Genomic DNA, 14,599 nt, shown 5'->3' with positions numbered 1-14,599 from the left:
GTAGGTCTAAATAAGCACAACAACTTTGCCAAAGAAAGTATGGCGCTAAATGTTAACGCAGACGAAATATTCAACCACAGCCCCAATTAGTCAAAATCCCATAAGCTATGTGATTAACATTACGCGGGTATCGCGCGGTAGAAATCCGCGTTGTAGGAGACCCGACTGTAAAACATTTTTTTCAATTGTGTGAACTTCTCCGGCTACAAGTTTTTTGCTTACGTTCTATCAAGCCACCATTTGCCGATTTTATTACATCCTTAATTTCCTTTTCACATGATACCAATGGACTGTAGGGAAAAAAACTGAGAGCCGGCTCCGTATTTTCAGGATTACTGACACATAAAATCTTCCTGCATAATTTCTAATTTGACTTCGAACGAATTCTCCGACATTTTGTCACTGAAATCTGCTACAAGAAATCGATGATGACGTTAATGATTTCCGAGGTGTTAAATTACACTCTGCATCAATGAGCTTTTATTCTCAGGTGATACGATTATCTAAAGCGCCGATCAACCATGCTGGTTTTAAAAACGACAGCTAACAACATTGTTTACTAGTTACTAGTGATGAAACATTCGTCTCGATATATGATTGCTTGGATTTCAGTTTGCACACAAAGTTGTTTGCTGTCATTTTTCACCCTCGCAACCAGTTGCACGCTTACCTCGCTTCTCACCTAGCTATTGCCAAAGACGAATCGCCATAGAACTCTAAACACCTTGCTCTGCATAATCACGAACAAAGGAAAATATCGCTTTTGATTTTGATTGATGAAATAGTTGCTTTGACAATTCCAGTTTTTTATAAAAATAAAACAAATTTTCTGAAAAATCATTTGGCATTCCTGCGCTAATGCAAATATTTCATGTGTTTGCACTCTTGAAATTTCATGAAGTTTAAACAGCACAAATTTTTTTTGCATGGCGACTTGTTTGTCGTTTACGCCGGTTTGACTATATTTGACAAACAGTGTACTCATCCATCAAACTTGTTTTATTATGTTTGTCAAACAATATTAAGCTAAGTATGCACCTCTTGCGAAATGAAATTTCCTATACAAAACCTATGCATAAAAAACGTCGCGAAATGTTCGCGAAAAAAAATTTCGTTTCCATTTCGTAAGCGGTACGCAGCTCTCGCGAAAACGATAACGAAAAATGAAGTTAGCTGAGACACGGTTCGACAAAGGATAAGTTTCATAATAGTTCCGCGAGACAGCGCTGCTTTCTATGCGCTGTCACCAAGGCAAACTTTTTCCTTGCGAAATAATGGTCATCGGTATTATTTCGCATGGAGGCTCGCGAAATTTTGACAGGTTGCAATGAAAAAATATAAGAAAACACAAGATTGGTAATTTTTTGTATTTTTTTCATCGCAACCTGTCAAAATTTCGTAGTTTAGAAATTCAATATTTCGAATTTGAATGGTAAGTTTAAAAATATTACTGGAAGTGTGATTGTTTCTAGTTTTAAACAATTAAATTTAAATAATTAATATTATTTGCAGCACACCCGAACAAAGCAAATCAGCTCAACTAATCTTGTCTCAACATCCTGGATCTGGCAATCAGCCAACCAACATTAAATCGATACAACCGCAGCAGTACGAACTACTCTAAATCCAGCAACAGCCCACAACCCCTCAAAAAGGACCACATAGCAATTACTGCTCAAACGAACAACAGGAGTTTACGAATGATGGACACATCGGAAAACATTTCATCGGCACATTCTGCCTTAAAACTTGTCTGCCACTATTTTTACCAGCGGTTGCCTTCCTGATTTAGAGAAATCGGATTCAAGCACAAACGTCATATTCCAGCCTTGGTTCCTACCAGTTCCTTGCATGAAAATATCACTGCCTCCACAGTGCTCGTGATTCCATTCCAGCAGCAGCAAGCAATCAATATTCGAGTGCTTATCGCCAACATTTCACAGCAAGCTCAGCAGCAGAACCACCTTCAACCACAACATCAGAAAATTAAGATTTCTTCCAGACCACGACCATCATCCTAAAGGTCGATAGCAATAACGTTCAACCGACGGTACAACCTGGTCAGCAACCGCAATTAGTGCAATAGATCCAAGCCAAATGTAGAAGACCATTGACCAACTGCAAAAAAGATAGCAACAGCATATTCAAACACAGTAGCAGCAGCATACTATACACGCAGAATTTTATTTATGCATCGATAGCATACTTTTCTATCTGCCTCTCGTTTCTTCTGCTGTAAATTTTATGCATTGGACATATTCGGTCTATTCACTCATTTAATGCTTACTAGTAGTATATGCATGAAAATGCATAAAAATCACAGCAGAAGAAAAGAGACAGGAACAAAAAGTATGCTTACTGTGCATATTATTGTTTCTCAGTGTACCGTACCATGCGGTGTGCAGGAGGACTTTTTTATTCAGTTGGTGCGGCAAGGTGAGACATTTTTATTACCTTTTTTATTTCGAAAGGATCAGTACCGTGTTTAGTACATTGTAATGTAATACCCTATTCTTCTTTAAAAAGCTCGAGTTCACTCATTTACGGATATTTTTTTATTATGATTTTTTTTCAGATCGAACACCAACAACATAATATGGTAATCACCCAGCAAGAGAACGCAGTGATAATGGGCCAACAGAAAACACAACATCAAGATGCTTGGAAAGGACTTTCTCTTTCGGTATGTATTTACCAGTAGCATCCCTCCTCCAAACATTCCTTTGCATATCTAGATGTCCTTATCAATTCACAGAACAAACATAATGGCACGTCATGTTCGATCGGCTAACCGTTTGGAATAAGCGCTCATCATCGGTTTCATGGCAGGGAAGTGAGCAGGCAAAAGAAGGCATCGTTTTTTCCGCAAGGTCGCTCTGGTCAAAATTTCAGCGAATTGCAAGGAATAAACAACCCGAGGGACAGTACCCGTGCTGATTCAGTACGATTTCTCATACTTTGTACCTTGCTATTGAATTTTAATACCCGATCGAAACGATGGCAAACGCTGCCGTTAACTGGGTCAAAAAGACGACGGATCAAGAAATTTCTGCACTCGGTAAGTGTTTTTTTTGTTATAACCTATTTTTGTTATAACCTATTTTTGTTAGCGTACAAATACGCTAACAAACTGAGTACATATCACCAAGGATAAGGATTCAGAGCCGGTGCCTGGCAGTCCAAAGAAAGAGAATGCGGAAAAACCTAGTCCACCGGCAGTAGAACCAAAGCTGCACCTGATGTTTGGAGTTCGGTAGCTACGGAAATTCTGACTCTAGCCTGACCTGAAGAAAAACAAGCTGCAAGAGAAAATGGAGAAACAGCTTCCTCCGCGAAAGATGCAGAGGCATTCAAGTAAGTCGAAATCTGCAGAAAATTTTGATTAGGACATAAGGAACATTGACAGCCTCTCTTTGTTTACTTTCTCTTTCGATTATGACGTCACTATAACACTGCACTAATTTTCCAGTACATAGCCGATGGTTTTTACTAAAATATTAGGCAAAGAGTTGAGTACTAAATATTGAAACGATCGAGTAACAAACAGAAGAGAAAGACCCCAAAGAGAATCTCATTGTTGCTTACGTCCTATTCTAAATTTTCTCCCGAAATATTTAGTATCAGCTGTAAAATTATCCGTGACTAATCTTTTAGCCCGGCGGATGCAAGTTTGCTAATGAAAGATGTTCGCTAAGGTCTAGTAGAATCAAAGCTGGATCTGAAGGTGCAGCGGAAGGATTCTTCTTCGCCGGTTGGTTGGTTAAAACTTTCGAAGCTTTGCACGTGAAGCCGGAATTACTTCAGGGAATCTATGCGATGGGTTTCAACGCCCCTTCCAAGATTCAGGAGATGGCTCTACCTACTCTGTTGGCCGGTCCGCCACGGAATATAATCGCCCAGAGTCAGTCGGGAACAGGAAAAACCGCTGCCTTCGTGCTGGCAGTGCTCAGTTGAGTCCATCAGTTAAAAAACTATCTGCAGGTGATTTGCCTTTCCCCCACGTATGAGCTGGCAATTCAGAAGGGGGAAGTAGCTGCCTAAATGGCAAAGTTTTGTCCGGAAATCAAACTTCCTTACGCCGTTCGCGGTGAGGAGACCGTCAAAGGGGCGAAGCTGACTAATCATATCATCATCGGAACACCCGGCAAGCTAATTGACTGGGGTATAAAGTTCAGGACGTACGACCTAGTTTTTCCTTTTTGTACTGGAGGCGGGTGTTATGGTCGGTGTTCTTCTTGGCCACGTACGAGCGCGAGGTGATGGAGTTTGCCGAGTACATCGTACCCAATCCGATCGTCATTCGGCAGGCGCGGCAGCAAGAATCACTCGATAACATCAAGCAGTACTACGTCAAGTTCCGCAACCAGGACGATAAATTGTGTGATTACCGTCGGACAAGCGATCATTTTCTGTCATATGATGTATAGGACAGTTGTAAACTCCAAGTAAACTTATTATCAGAACTGTTAATCGATCGAAACAGGTACGCAAAACGGCCGGTTGGTTGACCGGCAGGATGTCCCAGGATGGTCACTGGGTAGCGGTCTAACGGTGGAGCAACGGTTGGAACGAACGTTTTGTCCAGGGGTAAGTTCCGCCACTTGATTCTGGCTAGGTTACGGAGAGATTCTTTCGTCTTAGGTATCGACGTCGAACAGGTGACCATTGTCGTCAACTTCGACCTGCCGATGGATTAGCAGGGACGAGCCGATTGCGAAACGTATCTACATCGAATTAGACGCACCAGTAGATTCGGTAAGTGTGACTCATTCTTGTGATCCTATAGATTGTATTTCTTCCCACTTCTTTAACAGAACGGAATCACCATCAACCTAGTGGGCAGTGATCGAAGCATGATGATTTGCAGATCAATCGAAAAACACTTCCGGAAAAAGATTCAGTTGCTAGACGCGGAGAACTCGGACGAAATTGAAAAGATCGCACCGTAAAGTGTTTTCGACCAGCTACTGGTGAAAGGCGTAGGAGCTTTTTTGGGTCATACTTTTTTGGGTCATACTAATTCTGAATTTATAATTTTATTATGTTTTTAATTTTTTTTTCTTCCTTGACCTGACATAAGGTATACAAATGTAACCAACAGGGTATCGTAAGCTAATAAATTCACAAATACGATTTATCTCTACCCAGTTCTATCCAAACATTTGAAAAGGGTCTAACTGCAAAATGTAACAAATTGAAATTTCATGTTTTCCATTAACAAATATCTACCCGAGCACGTATATAACGCAACATTTGATTATGCAGAATTTTGATAGCGATTTTACAACAATTTATAAAAGGGCCTAATTGATTTTTATAACCGAACTGATTATGAAAGGACCTAACTGATTGAAAAGTGCCTAACTAGCAATACACTCGTTTCAAATGGATTATAACGTATTATTGTATTATGACTGATTGTAAAAGGCTTATAACATCTTTTCCATAATTTACATACAGGGTCAATCTGACCATCAAATTAGAATTCAGTTAATTCGTCTAACTTTCGGTGTAATATCAGACTTGAGGTGTAATATTTGACTTGAGGTATTCTGCCGCTAGAAGCAAAACTGTCCCATGTACTATGGGAATCCCTATACACGTGGGACAATTATGCTTCTTGCGGCAGTAATACAAGTAGTAGCAATATGCGCAATTCCTTAAACCTCTAATGTTTCATGCAATAAGAATTACCACGAATTACTTATGGCAATAAATTTGAATTACGATTCTCACAATTGTTATACCAAAAATAGGTTTGTATTCGTACTGATTGTTGGTAGCATTCCCTGAGACTTCCAGAACCTTTAGTAGTAGCCATTGTTATCATAATCGATTTTTAACGTCAGCCAAAGTTTAAAGCCTAGGGTTTGGTTCGACCTGAAACCGATTGAGTCGGAGTCGGTTGTTATATTTGCGTTATATTTCCGGATTCCGAAACGTGTTTCGAAAGGTAGTTCCCCGGTAAAGGCGGCCAAGGCCATCAGATTTGCGGACAATTACAATAGATTTGGTTTGAGCGAATTTCGATCATTTCCCTGGGTCTTCTAGAACCGGTAGAAGCAGCCAATTTAGATAGAAAATGGCCAGCCAATGATTTAAATTTCCGATTGCAGGAATTGTGCTGTCTAAATTGGTCAGACTGAACTTCCCCAAGACATCCGCAACCGTCATAAATAAGCATTATGATTAATCATGCTCGAAATATGATTCACGCTGAGTACGTCACTTCCCTGAGAGCTTCATGAATGGCAAATAGGTTTACAATTGTTACCGATTTCATACACATCCGTGATGAACTAATAAAATACATCATTTAAAACATTTAAATGACAACAGAAATATAAAAAAGAAATAAACAAACAACAGCTGATGTCGTTTTCCAGTTATCAAAAGCGACATCTAACAGCAAACACACAGACTAGTTTTCGCGAGCAAATGTCAAAATTACGCACGGAATAAGGAAAAATATTTCGCGACCTCATTTCGCAAGAGGTGCATACTAAGCTTTAGGCGTAACGTCCGGTAACGCATCAATGCAAATATTTGATGAAAAGAGTTTGTTAAACAGTTGATCTCGTGTACTGGCCTTGTCAAATTTGTTTGTCAAACACGTTTATGTGATCAAATTTTGCTTCATCAAATATTTCACGTTATGACAAACAGTGTACTGCTAGGGGCAGATCACTTGTGATGCATTTTTAAAAATCAGCGAAATTAAATGCATTTATTTCCATCAAAATAGAAATTCATAATGTATTTTGCGTTGCGTGCAATTTTGTTTGCGTTGCGTGTAAGACGTCAAAACCCTATACAGAAAAACTAGCCCTACATTTAACAAAACGTCGAACAAAGTGGATCAGCGTAGGACGTTTGTTAAACAAACTTTTCTGTGAGGGAATGCAAAGCTGATGCAAAAATGGAAATTAAATGCATTTTTGCTAATTTGATGCAAATTTGTTATACATTCTTAGAGTGATCTGCCCCTAGGTATCACTGCTAGTATCACCCTTTTCAAGAAAAAGCGTTGATTTCTTAGTTCTCAGTCGCGTTGGAAATTTGAGTAAAGTATAAAATTCAAATCGATTCAAAAAAAAATTTCAATTTTTTTGGCTAAAAACAATATATCTCGACAAACATATGATTACGGCCTAAAAGCCAACTGTCACAATCCACTTTGAATGGAAATTCTGAAAAAACCGTTACACGCCAATTACAGATGTTGGTAGTAAACGAAAGAGAAAAGTTTTCTCTTTCATAAACTGTTGTGAACTGTGTTCGACTAGTAACGGTTTGTCTGGAATTTGGAATGGAAATTCAAAGTGGATTTTGACAGCTGGCTTTTAGGCCGTAATCATATGTTTGTCGAGATATAACCCCTTTCGGAAAATTCAGTTTTCCCACCACAATATAGATATTTTATCAACAGAGCATTAACAATAATTCGTTGGTATGTCTATTTTATGGGCCATTTTTTCGCTTTCCCATTGATTTGGTTTGAGATTTCTAGCACTGATGTTGTCCTATACTGATTTGAGCGATTTTCTGAGTCCTGCCACTATCCCATGTAGTATGTGTTATCAAAAACATCGCGAAGCATCAAGTTCTAAATGTTCTCAAACGATATAATATCCGAAGAGTGAAAAGCGTTATAAGAAATGTCTCATCACACTGTTGGGTGGATTACAAACGTTTTGCCTTTCTCATATAAAGAAAGGCTATGCAATCACTGTAAAAATTGACTTTTTAACCGAGGCCCGGAGGGCCGAGTGTCATACACCATTCGATTCAGTTCGTCGAGATCGGCAAATGTCTGTGTGTATGTGTGTGTGTATGTGTGTGTCATTTAAACTCACACAATTTTCTCAGAGATGGCTGAACCGAATTTCGCAAACTTAGTTTCATCTGAAAGGTATAAAGCTCCCATAAGCTGGTATTGAATTTTTAGTTGATCCGACTTCCGGTTCCGGAGTTACGGGTGTGAAGAGTGCGGTCACACAGCAAATTCCAATATAAACTGGTACCACCATGCAGGGTTGCCAAAATTAAATCTGTATTTTTATCCTAAAAAATCTTTTCATCTGTATTTACTCTTCGAAAAGTCTGTGTCGGTATCTGTAACGAATCAGTTGACTTATTTAACATTTTGGTGGATTATCTATCGTAGATATTAATTCCTGTGATTTAAATGAGTCAAGCAAGGACCTTTTCGCCATAAAAACACTACAAATCGTTCTGATATTTTGCATCCAGAAACTTGAACTTTACCGATGTGCACAATGGAAAAATAATTTTCATCTTCATTTAATGACTTTTGTTGATATATAATGTTACATACATTAAGTCGACCAATGTAGCTGTCGAATTTTCGGACAAAAAATTGAGAATTAACAAAGTCACAGAGCATTACAATTAACGTTTCCGGAAGTAGACTTCAGCCAGGCGTTTGCTGGGTGCTAACCTGAGTCTATTACAAACCTTTACCTTTCAGAATGAGCGACCACTCTCAAAAGTGAAGATTATTTAATTAGGCTATGCACGCGGACGAAGTCGACATAAATAATGACTTTCACTGTGAGCCGGGTTAACCAACACTGCCATTAAACTGTGAAGCAATGTTTGTCAACACGGCTGACAGTAAAAGTCATTTTTAAGTCGACTTTGTCAGCGTGCGCAGCCTATTTAGAGGGCTAAGCTGAGAGAGACACAGAGGAAGTATTAGTGAAACTAAGAAAATATTTCTAAAATAGGATTGGTAACATCACTTCTCAAAAATCTGTATATCTGTACATACATGCAAGAATCTGTATATCTGCACATACCGATTCTTGGTCTGAAAATGGCTGAAAAATCTGTATAAATACAGATTATTCTGTGTTTTTGGTAACCCTGCCACCATGATGTTCAAATGATGTAAAACATATCAAAGTTGATGTAACATTTCTCTAGTTTGCGGGCCTGGATCACTAATGATCAATTAAAGCAGCTTTGACCACATTGACCACCTATGACGATTCATGACGCCCCCGGGGAACCCGCCAAGTTCCTAAGCTAATGTCACACCCATTCCCCAACGAATTCTCTACCGATTTTTACAAATTTGATTTCAAATGAAAGATACAGTAATACCGTTGACCGCTGCTGAATTTCATTCGGTTCTGACTCTTGCTTCCGGAGTTACAGGGGCGTTAGTAAGGATACACTGGAATTTCCCATATAAATCGGTACAATCGTAATACCTCAGAGGCTAAAAACTATTGAAATGGTCACCAAATTACTTCTAATCGCAGATCTAGATCACTGATTGCCAATCAAACATTCTTTGAATATATTGTCCAATATCGACGATTCCGGAAGTCCGGAATTCCAGGCATATTCCACAATTAAAGTCACATCAGTTCTTCGGTGATGACTGAACCGATTTTCTCAAACCAAGTCTCAAATGGAAGGCAAAATATGCAGTTGAGTATTGCGTCGTCGCCCCTCCCCCCGCCTTGCCCTTACACCTCCCTCCTTCATCACTCCCCTCCCCTTGGACCACCCTCACGCCCGCATTTTCTTTATCCACCCCGTATACCGAAATAAGATGAAGGATTTCTGACGCATCCTCCACTCCCACTCTACTAACCCCCCATTCCCTCCACTTTCAAACCGGAATAGGTTGCAAAATATAATCACATGAAGATAACATTGAACTCATGCTGATTAACCTAATTAAATATTATTCTTTTGCCTTTCTCATATAGAAAGATTATACAATTGCTCCAAAAACCGACTTTCTAACCGAGGCCCGGAGGGCCGAGTCTCATATAACATTCGACTCAGTTCGCCGAGATCGCAAAATATCTGTGTGTATGTATGTGAGTATGTATGTGTATGTGTGTATGTATGTGTGTATGTATGTGTGTATGTATGTATGTATGTATGTATGTATGTATGTATGTATGTATGTATGTTTTTTTTTTTTTTTTTTGAGAGCAGTAAAAAAATTTTCAGAAAAACCCTGAGTGAGGAAAAATGTACAAAAACCCCATTGTCAGGGAACGGGTTTGGGCTGCCATCACCCGACCCGCTAAAAACCACTGCTCTTGCCCAGAACCTGATTCCTCCCCGGCACTACCTTACGGCATTACTTCGGGGAGGGGTTTTTATGTGCATAGCACGCACTCTAATTCAACTACTTCCTAGTTCGTTTCTTCCGTAGGGTGACAGCCCCACTCCTCTCCACACCACCAATTCTCTACCATCCACACAGACTGGCAAGCTCTGCATGGCAGTCGGAAAGCTGGCTGTGAGTCGAGGCTTAGTACTCCTCCCCTACGAGTACAGTCTGAGCGGCAAACTTCTGACTGTCTAATTCACCGAGCCCTGCGGCTCGCTTGTGCCGGTTAGCACCGCAACTCCCTTCTCGCACCATTCAACGCCGTTTACTCTTTGAGCACCAGACTTGTTCGCGAACTACTCGGTCTAGTCCCCGACGATGGACCTAGCCTACTCCGACGGGGAATTCCCCGGCGAGAGAAGTTCTCCCGAAACCGAGCCAACCAACCAGATGTCGAGGTCAGTTCGGCGATTCCGGTGGAGCAGAGCGTCCGGTTCGCTGATGCCCCGACGACCTGCGACTGGTGGTATTTCGTCGCGGTCTACTCAGTCTAGTCCCCGGCGGTGGATCTAGCTTACGCCGACGGAGAGTTCCCCGGCGAAGGAGGCTCCCCCGGTACCGATTCTTCTTTTGTTTTAGCACCACAATTTCATGAGCTCTTTGGCTTCCTCTCGTTCCGTTTCGCCCGATCTACTCGATCTAGTCCCCGGCGGTGGATCTAGCCTACTCAACGGGCCATACAGTAGGTGCTGAGGTCTATCCGGCGATTCCGGTTGGAGCGTAACTTCCGGTTCACCGGCGCCCCAACGACCCACTGCTAGCTCTGCGACGCGGTCTACTCGGTCCAATCCCCGGCGGTGGATATAGCCTACTCACGAGCTACCCGGAAGGATGTCGAGGTCGGTTCAGCGATTCCGGTGAAGCTTGACGTCCGGTTCCCATGCGCCCCGACGACCCAACTCGGTGCTACATCACGCACTACTCAACTGGTCCCCGGCGGTGGACCTAGTCTACACGGTTGGAGAGTTCCCCGGCGGCGGAATTTCTCTCGAAACCCGATTTGCGGTTTCTTGTTGGTCTCTACGCCACTTCCTCTGCAACTCGGAGAGTATGCTCGAGACCACTCTGTTGACAGCGTCCCAGGTATGTTCGTCACGGCACATCTCTTCGACGATATTGTCCGCTGTCATACCAGGTATACCCCTACGAACTTCTTCGAATCTAGGGCATTCGAAGACCACGTGTTCCGGTGTCTCCTGCACGGTCGCACAACCCGGGCAAAGGGGTGACGAAGCATGTCCAAACCGATGCAAGTACTTCCGGAAGCATCCGTGCCCGGACAAAAACTGCGTCAAATGGAAGTTCACCTCTCCATGCTTCCTATGTACCCAGGCCGATACATTTGGGATGAGTCGGTGGGTCCACCTTCCTTTCTCCGCGTTGTCCCACTCCTGTTGCCATTTAGCCAACGAGTCCGCTCGAACCTGTCTCCTAGCGTTACGTGCATTTCTCCGCTGATAGCATTCCACGTCCTCCGCCAGGGTAATGCAGATGGGGATCATCCCGGCGATAACGCATACTGCCTCCGACGATATTGTTCTGTAGGCACTCGCGACTCGTACGGCCATCAGTCGGAATGTCCTGTTTAGCTTTTCACGGTTCCGCTTGGTTTTCAGCGCAGCACTCCAGGCAGGAACCCCATATCGGAGTATCGATGACGAAACAGTAGATAGCAGACGTCTCGTGCTGCTTCTCGGACCGCCGACGTTTGGCATGATTCTCGCTATTGCGTTCGTTGCCTTCGCCGACTTTTCACAGGCGTAATCAACGTGGTTGTTGAAGCTCAACCGGTCGTCGATTATAACTCCCAATTGCTTCAATGCACGTTTCGATGCAATCACGTGCCCTCCGACGTCGATCTGCATCCGTTGGACCGATCTGCAGTTACTGACCAACAACACCTCCGTCTTGTGGTGAGCTATTTGCAGCTTAACCCCGTTCATCCAGCTCTCGATCGCGTCTATTGTCTCCGTCACCGACACCTCCACTTCTTCAAGTGTCTCACCCATCACCGTTAGTGACACGTCGTCCGCGAAACCTACGATTTTCACTTTCCTAGGCAGCTGCAGCGTTAACACCCCATCGTACATCCCGTTCCAAAGGGTTGGACCGAGAATGGAGCCCTGAGGAACGCCCGCTGTGACACGCAATGACTTCTGTCCTTCGCTCGTCTCGTACAGTAGCACTCTGCTCTGAAAGTAGCTCTTCAGGATCTGGCACAGATAGTCGGGAACCCTCATTCTATGCAGCGCTGCAGCAATGGCTTCCCAGCTGGCACTGTTGAACGCGTTCTTCACATCTATCGTGACCACAGCGCAGTATCGGTCTTCTCTTCGCTTCTGTTTAGATGACTTCTCGGCACTCTCGAGCACTATCCGAATTGCATCCACTGTCGATGCTCCTTTGCGGAAACCAAACTGCATCTTGGATCGTCCGCGCTCACCTTCCGTGAATTTCGTCAACCTGTTAAGAATGATCCTTTCCAGGAGTTTTCCGAGTGTATCCAGCAGGCATATGGGTCTGTACGAGGTCGGGTCGCCAGGTGGCTTCCCTGGCTTCGGCAGCAACACCAGCTTCTGGACCTTCCACATTTCGGGGAAGTTGCCTTCATTTAGGCACTTCTGCATCACTATCCTGAACATGTCCGGATATGCCAGGATCGCAGCTTTCAGTACCACGTTTGGTATTCCATCCGGACCAGGGGCTTTCTTTGGTTTTAGGCGCTTCGATGCTTCTACTAGCTCGTCGTTAGTCACTTGCCGATCCATGTTTGTTCCTTCTTCCTCGCCGTGCGGTGACGGTGGCCATATAGTTGGATCGTGCTTCGGGAAAAGACCCTCGACGATTATCTTCAGCTTGCTCGGACACATTTCGACTGGCGTCGTTGGACCCTTCATTTTCGCCATCACGACTCGGTATGCGTCACCCCAGGGATTGGCGTCTACTTCTCGGCATAGCTCCTTGTGGCACTCTGACTTGCTAAGTCTGATCTCCCGTTTTAGAGCGGCCCTAGCTTCCCGAAACGATGCCTTATGCTCTTCTCTATCTGGTTCCGACCTTGCTCTTTGGGCCCGCCTTCTGGCTCTGAGACAAGCAGCGCGTAACGTACTAAGCGTCTCGTTCCACCAGTAAGCTGGACGCCGTTTGTTGCGTGGTTCCAGTTTTCGCGGCATTGTGGCGTCACAAGCCGCCACAATCCTTCTTGTTAGGTCAGCCGCATCCACGTTCTCGGTCCCGCCGTTCGGCCGAAGTGCCTCAACAAAGAGGTCTTTGTTGAAGGCTTTCGTCTTCCACTTTCGTTCGCCGGTCACCCTTCTCTGTACTGCCGCGGGGTTCCGTTGGCCGATACGGTAGCGAATCTCCTGGTGGTCACTATGCGTATACGTTTCGCATACTCTCCAATTCATGTTCGCCGTCAATGAGGGACTACAGAATGTGACGTCTATGATGGACTCCCTCCCGTCTCTCCGAAATGTACTAACAGAGCCTTCATTGCACAATCGTACGTCTAACTTCGCTAGAGCTTCCTGCAGGATACACCCTCTTGTGTTGGTTACTCTACTGCCCCATTCCACAGCCCAGGCGTTGAAGTCACCACCAATGACTACCGGCTTCCGATCGATCAACTGCTCGGTTAACTGCTCCAGCATTAGGCTGAACTGCTCTACTGTCCACCTTGGGGGAGCGTAACAGCTACATACGAAGATGCCGTTGATTTTGGCTATCACGAAACCCTCATAGGAACGTTCTACCACTTCTTGGATAGGGAATCTTCCCATTACTTGTATCGCTGCGGTTCCTGATCTATCCGCCACCCAGTTACCGTTATTAGGGGGGACTTGATAAGGCTCTGCGATCAAAGCGACATCGCACATAGTTTCTGTCGTAGACTGCCACAACAGTTGCTGTGCGGTATCACAGTGATTCAGGTTTATCTGGGTCATCTCCATCACCGTTGGCCTGCAGTCGCCTTCTTGTACGCTGGGCATTTAAAGCCACCCGTCTGATGGTCGTTTCCTTCCGCTGGGGTGCAAAGCAAGCACTTCGGCCTCTGCGTGCAGTCTCCCGCAAGATGGCCCGTCTCTCCGCATTTCCAGCACATCCCGGATCTGTCCGGGCCTTTGCAAGCCCCTGCTAAATGTCCAAAGCCTAAACATTTGAAGCATTTCTCTGCTTGTTTGTTTACTCGTGGGGCGGCTCTCAGTAGGCATCTCGACCATCCAACTGTAACCTTACCTACCTCCAGTGCCTTGTCTGCAGTGGTTACCGGTAAACGTATCATCTCCGTATCCCTTCCTTAACCGGATCGTCATGTGCACCTCGCCCAGTTTGCACTGCTGCTTCATAGCACCTCTCAGCTCGTCTTCCGTCGTTATTTCGTCGAGGTCTTTGCACACGATTACCATCTCCGGGCTTAAGGCTTTAACTTCTGCCTTT

The 14,599-nt window shown here is 43.8% G+C and overlaps 1 pseudogene; it reads left to right on the top strand.

The window, feature by feature from the left end:
* Positions 1 to 2,997: 2,997 nt before the first annotated feature.
* LOC131687620 (DEAD-box helicase Dbp80-like) lies at positions 2,998 to 4,994 on the top strand (annotated as a pseudogene).
* Positions 4,995 to 14,599: the final 9,605 nt, after the last annotated feature.

This window comes from Topomyia yanbarensis, chromosome 3 (assembly GCF_030247195.1).
Source record: "Topomyia yanbarensis strain Yona2022 chromosome 3, ASM3024719v1, whole genome shotgun sequence".
Classification (NCBI taxonomy): domain Eukaryota; kingdom Metazoa; phylum Arthropoda; class Insecta; order Diptera; family Culicidae; genus Topomyia; species Topomyia yanbarensis.
The sequence above is the reverse complement of the archived record's forward strand: the minus strand, read 5'-3'. Positions and strand labels throughout refer to the sequence as shown.